The sequence below is a fragment of the Hemiscyllium ocellatum genome, chromosome X (assembly GCF_020745735.1).
Source record: "Hemiscyllium ocellatum isolate sHemOce1 chromosome X, sHemOce1.pat.X.cur, whole genome shotgun sequence".
Taxonomy (NCBI): domain Eukaryota; kingdom Metazoa; phylum Chordata; class Chondrichthyes; order Orectolobiformes; family Hemiscylliidae; genus Hemiscyllium; species Hemiscyllium ocellatum.
In genome coordinates this window covers 10,549,778-10,567,616 of record NC_083453.1, presented here as the reverse complement: position 1 = coordinate 10,567,616, position 17,839 = coordinate 10,549,778, and positions in this window count along the sequence as shown.

Sequence of the window (17,839 nt, the reverse complement as noted above, 5' to 3'; positions counted from 1 at the left end):
CAGTGAAATGACATGCACACACTGATTCATTGAATCAACCTACATTCATGCATTCAATGAAACTAAACTCACGCATTCATTCAAAGAAACAAACTTCATTCTTGCTTAAAATGTGTTCACCTGATCTTGTTCATTCCGTGAACCAACGTACATTCAAAGAAAGGTGTTGACTGTCTCATTCAATGAATCGAACTACTATCAATATTTCAGAGAAACAAGTTTCACAAACTGACATTGAATTAAACTACATTGTTGATTCAGTGAAAGGTATTTCACTCACTTAATCAGCGAATCAAACTATATTCAGAGATCAACTGAAACGAATTTCACTCACTCATTCAATTCAGTAAGCGACATTCCTTGATTCAATGCAATGACTTACATACACTCATTCAATAACTTAAACGACATTCATGCATTGAATGCAACTAAACTCACGCATTCATTCAAAGAAACAATCTTCATTCATTCATGCAATGTCTTCAGCTGATCTTGTTCATGCAGTGAATCAAACTTCATTTAAAGAAACGGGTTTGACTGTCTCTTTCAATGAATGAAATGTATCAGTACTTAATGGTAACGGGTTTCACAAACTGACTCAATGTATTAAACTACATTGTCGATTCCGTGAAAGGTGTTTCACTCACTTAATCAGTGAATCAAACGATATTCAGAGATCAACTGAAACGAGTTTCATTCACTCATTCAATGAATTAAGCTACACTCCTTGATTCAGTGAAATGTTTTTCACACACTCATACATTGAATCAACCTACATTCATGCATTCAATGAAAGTAAACTCCCGCATTCATTCAAAAAAACTAACTTCATTCTTGCTTGAAATGACTTTACCTGATCTTGTTCATTCCCTTAACCAACGTACTTTCAAAGAAAGGTGTTGACTGTCTCATTCATGAATCGAACTACTATCAATCCTTCAGGGAAACAAGTTTCACAAACTGACAATGAACTAAACTACATTGTTGATTCAGTGAAAGGTGTTTCACTCATTTAATCAGTGAATCAAACTATATTCAGATATCAACTGAAACGAGTTTCACTCACTCATTCAATGAATTAAGCTACATTCCTTGATTCAGTGAAATGTTTCTCACACACTCATATATTGAATCAACCTACATTCATGCATTGAATCAAACGAGTTTCAAAAACTAACTCAATGAATTAAACGATATTGTTGACGCAGTGAAAGGTGTTGTATTCATTCAGTCGAACAGACTACATTCCATGAAAAGTTTTTCACTGAATCATTTAAAGAATGAAGCTACATTCCTTGATTCAGTGAAATGACATGCACACACTGATTCATTGAATCAACCTACATTCATGCATTCAATGAAACTAAACTCACGCATTCATTCAAAGAAACAAACTTCATTCTTGCTTAAAATGTGTTCACCTGATCTTGTTCATTCCGTGAACCAACGTACATTCAAAGAAAGGTGTTGACTGTCTCATTCAATGAATCGAACTACTATCAATATTTCAGAGAAACAAGTTTCACAAACTGACATTGAATTAAACTACATTGTTGATTCAGTGAAAGGTATTTCACTCACTTAATCAGCGAATCAAACTATATTCAGAGTGAAACGAATTTCACTCACTCATTCAATTCAGTAAGCGACATTCCTTGATTCAATGCAATGACTTACATACACTCATTCAATAACTTAAACGACATTCATGCATTGAATGCAACTAAACTCACGCATTCATTCAAAGAAACAATCTTCATTCATTCATGCAATGTCTTCAGCTGATCTTGTTCATGCAGTGAATCAAACTACATTTAAAGAAACGGGTTTGACTGTCTCTTTCAATGAATGAAATGTATCAGTACTTAATGGTAACGGGTTTCACAAACTGACTCAATGTATTAAACTACATTGTTGATTCCGTGAAAGGTGTTTCACTCACTTAATCAGTGAATCAAACTATATTCAGAGATCAACTGAAACGAGTTTCATTCACTCATTCAATGAATTAAGCTACACTCCTTGATTCAGTGAAATGTTTTTCACACACTCATACATTGAATCAACCTACATTCATGCATTCAATGAAAGTAAACTCCCGCATTCACTCAAAAAAACTAACTTCATTCTTGCTTGAAATGACTTTACCTGATCTTGTTCATTCCCTAACCAACGTACTTTCAAAGAAAGGTGTTGACTGTCTCATTCATTAATCGAACTACTATCAGTCCTTCAGGGAAAGAAGTTTCACAAACTGACAATGAACTAAACTGCATTGTTGATTCAGTGAAAGGTGTTTCAGTCATTTAATCAGTGAATCAAACTATATTCAGATATCAACTGAAACGAGTTTCACTCACTCATTCAATGAATTAAGCTACATTCCTTGATTCAGTGAAATGTTTCTCACACACTCATATATTGAATCAACCTACATTCATGCATTGAATCAAACGAGTTTCAAAAACTAACGCAATGAATTAAACTATATTGTTGATGCAGTGTAAGTTGTTGTATTCATTCAGTGGAACAGACTACATTCATAGATTCCATGAAACGTTTTTCACTGACTCATTCAAAGAATTAAGCTACATTCCTTGATTCAGTGAAATGTTTTCCACACACTCATTTATTGAATCAACCTACATTCATGCATTCACTGAAAGTAAACTCCCGCATTCATTCAAAGAAACAAACTTCATTCTTGCTTGCAAGGACTTTACCTGATCTTGTTCATTCCCTGAACCACGTACCTTCAAAGTAAGGTGTTGACTGTCTCATTCAGTGAACCGAAATACTATCAATACTTCAGGGAAACAAATTTCACAAACTGACAATGAATAAACTACATTGTTGATTCAGTGAACGTTGTTTCACTCACTTAATCAGTGAATCAAACTATATTCAGAGATCAACTGAAACGAGGGTCACTCACTCATTCAATGAATTAAGCTACATTCCTTGATTCAGTTAAATGCCTTTCACACACTCATTCAAGAAATTAAACAAGATTCATGCATTGAATAAAATTAAACTCACGCATTCATTCAAAGAAACAAACTTCATTCATACATGAAAAGGCTACAGTTGTTCTTGTTCATGCAGTGAATCAAACTACTTTGAAAAAGACGGGTTTGACTGTCTCTTTCAATGAATCAAACTACTATCAATACTTCATGGTAACGAGTTACACAAACTCACTCAATGAATTAAACTGCATTGTTGATTCCGTGAAAGGTGTTTCACTCACTTAATCAGTGAATCAAACTATATTCAGAGATCAACTGAAACGAGTTTCACTCACTCATTCAATGAATTAAGCCACATTCCTTGATTCAGTGAAATGTTTTTCACACACTCATTCATTGATTCAACCTACATTCATGGATTCAATGAAAGTAAACTCCCGCATTCATTCAAAGAAACTCACTTCATTCTTGCTTGCAATGACTTTACCTGATCTTGCTCATTCACTGAACTAACGTACCTTCAAAGAAAGGTGTTGACTGTCTCATTCAATGAATCGAACTACTCTCAATACTTCAGGGAAACAAGTTTCACAAACTGACAATGAATTAAACTACATTGTTGATTCCGTGAAAGGTGTTTCACTCACTTAATCAGTGAATCAAACTATATTCGGAGATCAACTGAAACGAGTTTCACTCACTCATTCTATGAATTAAGCTACATTCCTTGATTCAGTGAAATGTTTTCCACACACTCATATATTGAATCAACCTACATTCATGTATTCACTGAAAGTAAACTCCCGCATTCTTTCAAAGAAACAAACTTCATTCTTGCTTGCAATGACTTTACCTGATCTTGTTCATTCCGTTAACCAACGTACATTCAAAGAAAGGTGTTAACTGTTTCATTCATTAATCGAAGTACTATCAATACTTCAGGGAAACACGTTTCACAAACTAACAATGAATTAAACTACATTTTTGATTCAGTGAAAGGTGTTTCACTCATTTAATCAGTGAATCAAACTATATTCAGATATCAACTGAAACGAGTTTCACTCACTCATTCAATGATTTAATCTACATTCCTTGATTCAGTGAAATGACTTTCACACACTCATATATTGAATCAACCTACATTCATGCATTCAATGAAAGTAAACTCCCGCATTAATTCAAAAAACCTAACTTCATTCTAGCTTGAAATGACTTTACCTGATCTTGTTCATTCCCTTAACCAACGTACTTTCAAAGAAAGGCGTTGACTGTCTCATTCATTAATCGAACTACTATCAATCATTCAGGGAAACAAGTTTCACAAACTGACAATGAACTAACCTAAATTGTTGATTCATTGAAAGGTGTTTCACTCATTTAATCAGTGAATCAAACTATATTCAGATATCAACTGAAACGAGTTTCACTCACTCATTCAATGAATTAAGCTACATTCCTTGATTCAGTGAAATGTTTCTCACACACTCATATATTGAATCAACCTACATTCATGCATTGAATCAAACGAGTTTCAAAAACTAACTCAATGAATTAAACGATATTGTTGACGCAGTGAAAGGTGTTGTATTCATTCAGTCGAACAGACTACATTCCATGAAAAGTTTTTCACTGAATCATTTAAAGAATGAAGCTACATTCCTTGATTCAGTGAAATGACATGCACACACTGATTCATTGAATCAACCTACATTCATGCATTCAATGAAACTAAACTCACGCATTCATTCAAAGAAACAAACTTCATTCTTGCTTAAAATGTGTTCACCTGATCTTGTTCATTCCGTGAACCAACGTACATTCAAAGAAAGGTGTTGACTGTCTCATTCAATGAATCGAACTACTATCAATATTTCAGAGAAACAAGTTTCACAAACTGACATTGAATTAAACTACATTGTTGATTCAGTGAAAGGTATTTCACTCACTTAATCAGCGAATCAAACTATATTCAGAGATCAACTGAAACGAATTTCACTCACTCATTCAATTCAGTAAGCGACATTCCTTGATTCAATGCAATGACTTACATACACTCATTCAATAACTTAAACGACATTCATGCATTGAATGCAACTAAACTCACGCATTCATTCAAAGAAACAATCTTCATTCATTCATGCAATGTCTTCAGCTGATCTTGTTCATGCAGTGAATCAAACTTCATTTAAAGAAACGGGTTTGACTGTCTCTTTCAATGAATGAAATGTATCAGTACTTAATGGTAACGGGTTTCACAAACTGACTCAATGTATTAAACTACATTGTCGATTCCGTGAAAGGTGTTTCACTCACTTAATCAGTGAATCAAACGATATTCAGAGATCAACTGAAACGAGTTTCATTCACTCATTCAATGAATTAAGCTACACTCCTTGATTCAGTGAAATGTTTTTCACACACTCATACATTGAATCAACCTACATTCATGCATTCAATGAAAGTAAACTCCCGCATTCACTCAAAAAAACTAACTTCATTCTTGCTTGAAATGACTTTACCTGATCTTGTTCATTCCCTTAACCAACGTACTTTCAAAGAAAGGTGTTGACTGTCTCATTCATTAATCGAACTACTATCAGTCCTTCAGGGAAAGAAGTTTCACAAACTGACAATGAACTAAACTGCATTGTTGATTCAGTGAAAGGTGTTTCAGTCATTTAATCAGTGAATCAAACTATATTCAGATATCAACTGAAACGAGTTTCACTCACTCATTCAATGAATTAAGCTACATTCCTTGATTCAGTGAAATGTTTCTCACACACTCATATATTGAATCAACCTACATTCATGCATTGAATCAAACGAGTTTCAAAAACTAACGCAATGAATTAAACTATATTGTTGATGCAGTGTAAGTTGTTGTATTCATTCAGTGGAACAGACTACATTCATAGATTCCATGAAACGTTTTTCACTGACTCATTCAAAGAATTAAGCTACATCCTTGATTCAGTGAAATGACATGCACACACTGATTCATTGAATCAACCTACATTCATGCATTCAACGAAACTAAACTCCCGCATTCATTCAAAGAACCTCACTTCATTCTTGCTTGCAAGGACTTTACCTGATCTTGTTCATTCCCTGAACCACGTACCTTCAAAGTAAGGTGTTGACTGTCTCATTCAGTGAACCGAAATACTATCAATACTTCAGGGAAACAAATTTCACAAACTGACAATGAATAAACTACATTGTTGATTCAGTGAACGTTGTTTCACTCACTTAATCAGTGAATCAAACTATATTCAGAGATCAACTGAAACGAGGGTCACTCACTCATTCAATGAATTAAGCTACATTCCTTGATTCAGTTAAATGCCTTTCACACACTCATTCAAGAAATTAAACAAGATTCATGCATTGAATAAAATTAAACTCACGCATTCATTCAAAGAAACAAACTTCATTCATACATGCAAAGGCTGCAGTTGTTCTTGTTCATGCAGTGAATCAAACTACTTTGAAAGAGACGGGTTTGACTGTCTCTTTCAATGAATCAAACTACTATCAATACTTCATGGTAACGAGTTACACAAACTCACTCAATGAATTAAACTGCATTGTTGATTCCGTGAAAGGTGTTTCACTCACATAATCAGTGAATCAAACTATATTCAGAGATCAACTGAAACGAGTTTCACTCACTCATTCAATGAATTAAGCCACGTTCCTTGATTCAGTGAAATGTTTTTCACACACTCATTCATTGATTCAACCTACATTCATGGATTCAATGAAAGTAAACTCCCGCATTCATTCAAAGAAACTCACTTCATTCTTGCTTGCAATGACTTTACCTGATCTTGCTCATTCACTGAACTAACGTACCTTCAAAGAAAGGTGTTGACTGTCTCATTCAATGAATCGAACTACTCTCAATACTTCAGGGAAACAAGTTTCACAAACTGACAATGAATTAAACTACATTGTTGATTCCGTGAAAGGTGTTTCACTCACTTAATCAGTGAATCAAACTATATTCGGAGATCAACTGAAACGAGTTTCACTCACTCATTCTATGAATTAAGCTACATTCCTTGATTCAGTGAAATGTTTTCCACACACTCATTTATTGAATCAACCTACATTCATGTATTCACTGAAAGTAAACTCCCGCATTCTTTCAAAGAAACAAACTTCATTCTTGCTTGCAATGACTTTACCTGATCTTGTTCATTCCCTGAACCACGTACCTTCAAAGTAAGGTGTTGACTGTCTCATTCAGTGAACCGAAATACTATCAATACTTCAGGGAAACAAATTTCACAAACTGACAATGAATAAACTACATTGTTGATTCAGTGAACGTTGTTTCACTCACTTAATCAGTGAATCAAACTATATTCAGAGATCAACTGAAACGAGGGTCACTCACTCATTCAATGAATTAAGCTACATTCCTTGATTCAGTTAAATGCCTTTCACACACTCATTCAAGAAATTAAACAAGATTCATGCATTGAATAAAATTAAACTCACGCATTCATTCAAAGAAACAAACTTCATTCATACATGAAAAGGCTACAGTTGTTCTTGTTCATGCAGTGAATCAAACTACTTTGAAAAAGACGGGTTTGACTGTCTCTTTCAATGAATCAAACTACTATCAATACTTCATGGTAACGAGTTACACAAACTCACTCAATGAATTAAACTGCATTGTTGATTCCGTGAAAGGTGTTTCACTCACTTAATCAGTGAATCAAACTATATTCAGAGATCAACTGAAACGAGTTTCACTCACTCATTCAATGAATTAAGCCACATTCCTTGATTCAGTGAAATGTTTTTCACACACTCATTCATTGATTCAACCTACATTCATGGATTCAATGAAAGTAAACTCCCGCATTCATTCAAAGAAACTCACTTCATTCTTGCTTGCAATGACTTTACCTGATCTTGCTCATTCACTGAACTAACGTACCTTCAAAGAAAGGTGTTGACTGTCTCATTCAATGAATCGAACTACTCTCAATACTTCAGGGAAACAAGTTTCACAAACTGACAATGAATTAAACTACATTGTTGATTCCGTGAAAGGTGTTTCACTCACTTAATCAGTGAATCAAACTATATTCGGAGATCAACTGAAACGAGTTTCACTCACTCATTCAATGAATTAAGCTACATTCCTTGATTCAGTGAAATGTTTTCCACACACTCATATATTGAATCAACCTACATTCATGCATTCACTGAAAGTAAACTCCCGCATTCTTTCAAAGAAACAAACTTCATTCTTGCTTGCAATGACTTTACCTGATCTTGTTCATTCCGTTAACCAACGTACATTCAAAGAAAGGTGTTGACTGTTTCATTCATTAATCGAAGTACTATCAATACTTCAGGGAAACACGTTTCACAAACTAACAATGAATTAAACTACATTTTTGATTCAGTGAAAGGTGTTTCACTCATTTAATCAGTGAATCAAACTATATTCAGAGATCAACTGAAACGAGTTTCACTCACTCATTCAATGAATTAAGCCACGTTCCTTGATTCAGTGAAATGTTTTTCACACACTCATTCATTGAATCAACCTACATTCATGCATTCAATGAAAGTAAACTCCCGCATTCATTCAAAAAACCTAACTTCATTCTTGCTTGAAATGACTTTACCTGATCTTGTTCATTCCCTTAACCAACGTACTTTCAAAGAAAGGTGTTGACTGTCTCATTCATTAATCGAACTACTATCAATCATTCAGGGAAACAAGTTTCACAAACTGACAATGAACTAACCTAAATTGTTGATTCATTGAAAGGTGTTTCACTCATTTAATCAGTGAATCAAACTATATTCAGATATCAACTGAAACGAGTTTCACTCACTCATTCAATGAATTAAGCTACATTCCTTGATTCAGTGAAATGTTTCTCACACACTCATATATTGAATCAACCTACATTCATGCATTGAATCAAACGAGTTTCAAAAACTAACTCAATGAATTAAACGATATTGTTGACGCAGTGAAAGGTGTTGTATTCATTCAGTCGAACAGACTACATTCCATGAAAAGTTTTTCACTGAATCATTTAAAGAATGAAGCTACATTCCTTGATTCAGTGAAATGACATGCACACACTGATTCATTGAATCAACCTACATTCTTGCATTCAATGAAACTAAACTCACGCATTCATTCAAAGAAACAAACTTCATTCTTGCTTAAAATGTGTTCACCTGATCTTGTTCATTCCGTGAACCAACGTACATTCAAAGAAAGGTGTTGACTGTCTCATTCAATGAATCGAACTACTATCAATATTTCAGAGAAACAAGTTTCACAAACTGACATTGAATTAAACTACATTGTTGATTCAGTGAAAGGTGTTTCACTCACTTAATCAGTGAATCAAACTATATTCAGAGATCAACTGAAACGAATTTCACTCACTCATTCAATTCAGTAAGCGACATTCCTTGATTCAATGAAATGACTTACATACACTCATTCAATAACTTAAACGACATTCATGCATTGAATGCAACTAAACTCACGCATTCATTCAAAGAAACAATCTTCATTCATTCATGCAATGTCTTCAGCTGATCTTGTTCATGCAGTGAATCAAACTTCATTTAAAGAAACGGGTTTGACTGTCTCTTTCAATGAATGAAATCTATCAGTACTTAATGGTAACGGGTTTCACAAACTGACTCAATGTATTAAACTACATTGTTGATTCCGTGAAAGGTGTTTCACTCACTTAATCAGTGAATCAAACTATATTCAGAGATCAACTGAAACGAGTTTCACTCACTCATTCAATGAATTAAGCCACATTCCTTGATTCAGTGAAATGTTTTTCACACACTCATTCATTGATTCAACCTACATTCATGGATTCAATGAAAGTAAACTCCCGCATTCATTCAAAGAAACTCACTTCATTCTTGCTTGCAATGACTTTACCTGATCTTGTTCATTCACTGAACTAACGTACCTTCAAAGAAAGGTGTTGACTGTCTCATTCAATGAATCGAACTACTATCAATACTTCAGGGAAACAAGTTTCACAAACTGACAATGAATTAAACTACATTGTTGATTCCGTGAAAGGTGTTTCACTCACTTAATCAGTGAATCAAACTATATTCGGAGATCAACTGAAACGAGTTTCACTCACTCATTCAATGAATTAAGCTACATTCCTTGATTCAGTGAAATGTTTTCCACACACTCATATATTGAATCAACCTACATTCATGCATTCACTGAAAGTAAACTCCCGCATTCTTTCAAAGAAACAAACTTCATTCTTGCTTGCAATGACTTTACCTGATCTTGTTCATTCCGTTAACCAACGTACATTCAAAGAAAGGTGTTAACTGTTTCATTCATTAATCGAAGTACTATCAATACTTCAGGGAAACACGTTTCACAAACTAACAATGAATTAAACTACATTTTTGATTCAGTGAAAGGTGTTTCACTCATTTAATCAGTGAATCAAACTATATTCAGATATCAACTGAAACGAGTTTCACTCACTCATTCAATGATTTAAGCTACATTCCTTGATTCAGTGAAATGACTTTCACACACTCATATATTGAATCAACCTACATTCATGCATTCAATGAAAGTAAACTCCCGCATTCATTCAAAAAACCTAACTTCATTCTTGCTTGAAATGACTTTACCTGATGTTGTTCATTCCCTTAACCAACGTACTTTCAAAGAAAGGTGTTGACTGTCTCATTCATTAATCGAACTACTATCAACCATATTCAGGGAAACAAGTTTCACAAACTGACAATGAATTAAACTACATTGTTGATTCAGTGAAATGTGTTTCACTCATTTAATCAGTGAATCAAACTATATTCAGATATCAACTGAAACTAGTTTCACTCACTCATTCAATGAATTAAGCTACATTCCTTGATTCAGTGAAATGTTTCTCACACACTCATATATTGAATCAACCTACATTCATGCATTGAATCAAACGAGTTTCAAAAACTAACTCAATGAATTAAACTATATTGTTGATGCAGTGAAAGGTGTTGTATTCATTCAGTCGAAAAGACTACATTCATAGATTCCATGAAAAGTTTTTCACTGAATCATTTAAAGAATTAAGCTACATTCCTTGATTCAGTGAAATGACATGCACACACTGATTCATTGAATCAACCTACATTCTTGCATTCAATGAAACTAAACTCACGCATTCATTCAAAGAAACAAACTTCATTCTTGCTTGCAATGGTTCACCTGATCTTGTTCATTCCGTGAACCAACGTACATTCAAAGAAAGGTGTTGACTGTCTCATTCAATCAATCGAACTGCTATCAATATTTCAGAGAAACAAGTTTCACAAACTGACAATGAATTAAACTACATTGTTGATTCAGTGAAAGGTGTTTCACTCACTTAATCAGTGAATCAAACTATATTCAGAGATCAACTGAAACGAATTTCACTCACTCATTCAATTCAGTAAGCGACATTCCTTGATTCAATGAAATGACTTACATACACTCATTCAATAACTTAAACGACATTCATGCATTGAATGCAACTAAACTCACGCATTCTTTCAAAGAAACAATCTTCATTCATTCATGCAATGTCTTCAGCTGATCTTGTTCATGCAGTGAATCTAACTACATTTAAAGAAACGGGTTTGACTGTCTCTTTCAATGAATGAAACTACTATCAGTACTTTAATGGTAACGGGTTTCACAAACTGACTCAATGTATTAAACTACATTGTTGATTCCGTGAAAGGTGTTTCACTCACTTAATCAGTGAATCAAACTATATTCAGAGATCAACTGAAACGAATTTCACTCACTCATTCAATGAATTAAGCTACATTCCTTGATTCAATGAAATGACTTACATACACTCATTCTATAAATTAAACGACATTCATGCATTGAATGCAACTAAACTCACGCATTCATTCACAGAAACAATCTTCATTCATTCATGCAATGTCTTCAGCTGATCTTGTTAATGCACTGAATCAAACTACTTGGACAGAGACTGTCTCTTTCAATGAATCAAACGAGTTTCAAAAACTAACTCAATGAATCAAACTATATTGTTGATGCAGTGTAAGTTGTATTCATTCAGTGGAACAGACTACATTCATAGATTCCATGAAACGTTTTTCACGGACTCATTCAAAGAATTAAGCTACATTCCTTGATTCAGTGAAATGTTTTTCTCACACACATACATTGAATCAACCTACATTCATGCATTCAACGAAACTAAACTCCCGCATTCATTCAAAGAAACAAACTTCATTCTTGCTTGCAATGACCTTACCTGACCTTGCACATTCCCTGATCTAACGTACATTCAAAGAAAGGTGTTGACTGTCTCATTCAATGAATCGAACTACTATCAATATTTCAGAGAAACAAGTTTCACAAACTGACAATGAATTAAACTACATTCTTGATTCAGTGGAAGTGTTTCACTCACTTAATCAGTGAATCAAACTATATTCAGAGATCAACTGAAACGAGTTTCACTCACTCATTCAATGAATTAAGCTACATTCCTTGATTCAGTGAAATGACTTACATACACTCATTCTATAAATGAAACGACATTCATGCATTGAATGTAACTAAACTCACGCATTCATTCAAAGAATCAAACTTCATTCATTCATGCAATGTCTTCAGCTGATCTTGTTCATGCAGTGAATCAAGCTACTTTGAAAGAAACGGGTTTGACTGTTTCTTTCAAAGAATCAAACTACTATCAATACTTAATGGTAACGAATTTCACAAACTGACTCAATGTATTAAACTACATTGTTGATTCAGTGAAAGGTGTTTCACTCACTTAATCAGTGAATCAAACTATATTCAGAGATCAACTGAAACGAGTTTCACTCACTCATTCAATGATTTAAGCTACATTCCTTGATTCAGTGAAATGACTTTCACACACTCATATATTGAATCAACCTACATTCATGCATTCAATGAAAGTAAACTCCCGCATTCATTCAAAAAACTAACTTCATTCTTGCTTGAAATGACTTTACCTGATCTTGTTCATTCCCTTAACCAACGTACTTTCAAAGAAAGGTGTTGACTGTCTCATTCATTAATCGAACTACTATCAATCATTCAGGGAAACAAGATTCACAAACTGACAATGAATTAAACTACATTGTTGAATCAGTGAAAGGTTTTTCACTCATTTAATCAGTGAATCAATCTATATTCAGAGATCAACTGAAACGAGTTTCACTCACTCATTCAATGAATTAAGCTACATTCCTTGATTCAGTGAAATGACTTTCACACACTCATTCATTGAATCAACCTACATTCATGCATTCAATGAAAGTAAACTCCCGCATTCACTCAAAAAAACTAACTTCATTCTTGCTTGAAATGACTTTACCTGATCTTGTTCATTCCCTTAACCAACGTACTTTCAAAGAAAGGTGTTGACTGTCTCATTCATTAATCGAACTACTATCAATCCTTCAGGGAAAGAAGTTTCACAAACTGACAATGAACTAAACTACATTGTTGATTCAGTGAAAGGTGTTTCACTCATTTAATCAGTGAATCAAACTATATTCAGATATCAACTGAAACGAGTTTCACTCACTCATTCAATGAATTAAGCTACATTCCTTGATTCAGTGAAATGTTTCTCACACACTCATATATTGAATCAACCTACATTCATGCATTGAATCAAACGAGTTTCAAAAACTAACTCAATGAATTAAACTATATTGTTGATGCTGTGAAAGGTGTTGTATTCATTCAGTCGAAAAGACTACATTTATAGATTCCATGAAAAGTTTTTCACTGAATCATTTAAAGAATTAAGCTACATTCCTTGATTCAGTGAAATGACATGCACACACTGATTCATTGAATCAACCTACATTCTTGCATTCAATGAAACTAAACTCACGCATTCATTCAAAGAAACAAACTTCATTCTTGCTTGCAATGGTTCACCTGATCTTGTTCATTCCGTGAACCAACGTACATTCAAAGAAAGGTGTTGACTGTCTCATTCAATGAATCGAACTACTATCAATATTTCAGAGAAACAAGTTTCACAAACTGACAATGAATTAAACTACATTGTTGATTCAGTGAAAGGTGTTTCACTCACTTAATCAGTGAATCAAACTATATTCAGAGATCAACTGAAACGAATTTCACTCACTCATTCAATTCAGTAAGCGACATTCCTTGATTCAATGAAATGACTTACATACACTCATTCAATAACTTAAACGACATTCATGCATTGAATGCAACTAAACTCACGCATTCATTCAAAGAAACAATCTTCATTCATTCATGCAATGTCTTCAGCTGATCTTGTTCATGCAGTGAATCAAACTACATTTAAAGAAACGGGTTTGACTGTCTCTTTCAATGAATGCAACTACTATCAGTACTTTAATGGTAACGGGTTTCACAAACTGACTCAATGTATTAAACTACATTGTTGATTCCGTGAAAGGTGTTTCACTCACTTAATCAGTGAATCAAACTATATTCAGAGATCAACTGAAACGAGTTTCACTCACTCATTCAATGAATTAAGCTACATTCCTTGATTCAGTGAAATGTTTTTCACACACTCATAAATTGAATCAACCTACATTCATGCATTCAATGAAAGTAAACTCCCGCATTCACTCAAAAAAACTAACTTCATTCTTGCTTGAAATGACTTTACCTGATCTTGTTCATTCCCTTAACCAACGTACTTTCAAAGAAAGGTGTTGACTGTCTCATTCATTAATCGACCTACTATCAATCCTTCAGGGAAAGAAGTTTCACAAACTGACAATGAACTAAACTACATTGTTGATTCAGTGAAAGGTGTTTCACTCACTTAATCAGTGAATCAAACTATATTCAGAGATCAACTGAAACGAGTTTCACTCACTCATTCAATGAATTAAGCGACATTCCTTGATTCAATGAAATGACTTACATACACTCATTCTATAAATTAAACGACATTCATGCATTGAATGCAACTAAACTCACGCATTCATTCACAGAAACAATCTTCATTCATTCATGCAATGTCTTCAGCTGATCTTGTTAATGCACTGAATCAAACTACTTGGACAGAGACTGTCTCTTTCAATGAATCAAACGAGTTTCAAAAACTAACTCAATGAATCAAACTATATTGTTGGTGCAGTGTAAGTTGTATTCATTCAGTGGAACAGACTACATTCATAGATTCCATGAAACGTTTTTCACGGACTCATTCAAAGAATTAAGCTACATTCCTTGATTCAGTGAAATGTTTTTCTCACACACATACATTGAATCAACCTACATTCATGCATTCAACGAAACTAAACTCCCGCATTCACTCAAAGAAACAAACTTCATTCTTGCTTGCAATGACCTTACCTGATCTTGTTCATTCCCTGAACAACGTACATTCAAAGAAAGGTGTTGACTGTCTCATTCAATGAATCGAACTACGATCAATATTTCAGAGAAGCAAGTTTCACAAAGTGACAATGAATTAAACTACATTCTTGATTCAGTGGAAGTGTTTCACTCACTTAATCAGTGAATCAAACTATATTCAGAGATCAACTGAAACGAGTTTCACTCACTCATTCAATGAATTAAGCTACATTCCTTGATTCAGTGAAATGACTTACATACACTCATTCTATAAATGAAACGACATTCATGCATTGAATGTAACTAAACTCACGCATTCATTCAAAGAATCAAACTTCATTCATTCATGCAATGTCTTCAGCTGATCTTGTTCATGCAGTGAATCAAACTACTTTGACAGAAACGGGTTTGACTGTTTCTTTCAATGAATCAAACTACTATCAATACTTAATGGTAACGAATTTCACAAACTGACTCAATGTATTAAACTACATTGTTGATTCAGTGAAAGGTGTTTCACTCACTTAATCAGTGAATCAAACTATATTCAGAGATCAACTGAAACGAGTTTCACTCACTCATTCAATGAATTAATCTACATTCCTTGATTCAGTGAAATGTTTTCACACACTCATATATTGAATCAACCTACATTCATGCATTCAATGAAAGTAAACTCCCGCATTCATTCAAAGAAACTAACTTCATTCTTGCTTGCAATGACTTTACCTGATCTTGTTCATTCCCTTAACCAACGTACTTTCAAAGAAAGGTGTTGACTGTCTCATTCATTAATCGAACTACTATCAATCATTCAGGGAAACAAGATTCACAAACTGACAATGAATTAAACTACATTGTTGAATCAGTGAAAGGTTTTTCACTCATTTAATCAGTGAATCAAACTATATTCAGAGATCAACTGAAACGAGTTTCACTCACTCATTCAATGAATTAAGCTACATTCCTTGATTCAGTGAAATGACTTTCACACACTCATTCATTGAATCAACCTACATTCATGCATTCAATGAAAGTAAACTCCCGCATTCACTCAAAAAAACTAACTTCATTCTTGCTTGAAATGACTTTACCTGATCTTGTTCATTCCCTTAACCAACGTACTTTCAAAGAAAGGTGTTGACTGTCTCATTCATTAATCGAACTACTATCAATCCTTCAGGGAAAGAAGTTTCACAAACTGACAATGAACTAAACTACATTGTTGATTCAGTGAAAGGTGTTTCACTCATTTAATCAGTGAATCAAACTATATTCAGATATCAACTGAAACGAGTTTCACTCACTCATTCAATGAATTAAGCTACATTCCTTGATTCAGTGAAATGTTTCTCACACACTCATATATTGAATCAACCTACATTCATGCATTGAATCAAACGAGTTTCAAAAACTAACAATGAATTAAACTATATTGTTGATGCAGTGAAAGGTGTTGTATTCATTCAGTCGAAAAGACTACATTCATAGATTCCATGAAAAGTTTTTCACTGAATCATTTAAAGAATTAAGCTACATTCGTTGATTCAGTGAAATGACATGCACACACTGATTCATTGAATCAACCTACATTCTTGCATTCAATGAAACTAAACTCACGCATTCATTCAAAGAAACAAACTTCATTCTTGCTTGCAATGGTTCACCTGATCTTGTTCATTCCGTGAACCAACGTACATTCAAAGAAAGGTGTTGACTGTCTCATTCAATGAATCGAACTACTATCAATATTTCAGAGAAACAAGTTTCACAAACTGACAATGAATTAAACTACATTGTTGATTCAGTGAAAGGTGTTTCACTCACTTAATCAGTGAATCAAACTATATTCAGAGATCAACTGAAACGAATTTCACTCACTCATTCAATGAATTAAGCGACATTCCTTGATTCAATGAAATGACTTACATACACTCATTCAATAACTTAAACGACATTCATGCATTGAATGCAACTAAACTCACGCATTCATTCAAAGAAACAATCTTCATTCATTCATGCAATGTCTTCAGCTGATCTTGTTCATGCAGTGAATCAAACTACATTTAAAGAAACGGGTTTGACTGTCTCTTTCAATGAATGAACTACTATCAGTACTTTAATGGTAACGGGTTTCACAAACTGACTCAATGTATTAAACTACATTGTTGATTCCGTGAAAGGTGTTTCACTCACTTAATCAGTGAATCAAACTATATTCAGAGATCAACTGAAACGAGTTTCACTCACTCATTCAATGAATTAAGCTACATTCCTTGATTCAGTGAAATGTTTTTCACACACTCATAAATTGAATCAACCTACATTCATGCATTCAATGAAAGTAAACTCCCGCATTCATTCAAAAAAACTAACTTCATTCTTGCTTGAAATGACTTTACCTGATCTTGTTCATTCCCTTAACCAACGT